The sequence below is a fragment of the Opisthorchis viverrini genome (genome assembly GCF_000715545.1).
Source record: "Opisthorchis viverrini unplaced genomic scaffold opera_v5_772, whole genome shotgun sequence".
Lineage (NCBI taxonomy): Eukaryota > Metazoa > Platyhelminthes > Trematoda > Opisthorchiida > Opisthorchiidae > Opisthorchis > Opisthorchis viverrini.
The window spans coordinates 28,759-29,547 of NW_008752448.1; positions in this window are offsets into that span (position 1 = coordinate 28,759).

Here is a 789-nt window from a genome sequence, read left to right on the forward strand (position 1 = left end):
TATATATATATAATTGTATTAAAAGCCCTACAGAGAATATAAGAGGAAAAGATTGGGTGAGGGATGGGACCTGGTGCTGGCCTATGTCAAGCATACTGAGGTGCCTACACCTCCAACCGCTCAATCAGACAATCTGGAAAGAAACTGACTGCACGAACGCCACTGACATCGATTAGCCGCCATTTCTTGCAACGTCTCCAGCCAAGCACAGACGGGGTCACGGGAACCCCATCCTGGAAGACTCACCACACCAACAACACGCATCCACTCTGTTACCTTCAATGCATGGCTTCTCCTCACGATTTTCCTAATGGAAATTCATTGTACTGACGCATCAATTACATCCGTTACCGCCTTCAATACATAGCTATATACACCTCCCACCAAAAAGTTATCGGTGAACGACATTGTATTAGCTATAACCACTTTACAAGTAATCAGTTTTTGCAGCTGATGATCATGATCAGGCCCCCTAGACAGTCAGTGAGTTTCTGTCTTTCTCATGTACGGTCTCCATGAACGCCATTTGTCTTCAGTTAGATTCCATGATCGAGCGTTCTCTGCTGCATCGGGATTGTTGAACTCAGACTTGTTGTTGTTTGCCGGCGTCGATGTAGCTGATCGGGATGTCCTTCGGTAGACCTAGCCAGCCACGAATATATTGCCTGATGTAGTTGTCTAATCTTTTGAGCGTGTTTCGGTGAACTTGGCCGAGCACGAGCAAATATGTCAGCCTCGGTATCAGGTATTTCCTCGTGATCTCCATTCTTTGATGCGGCTTCAACGGGG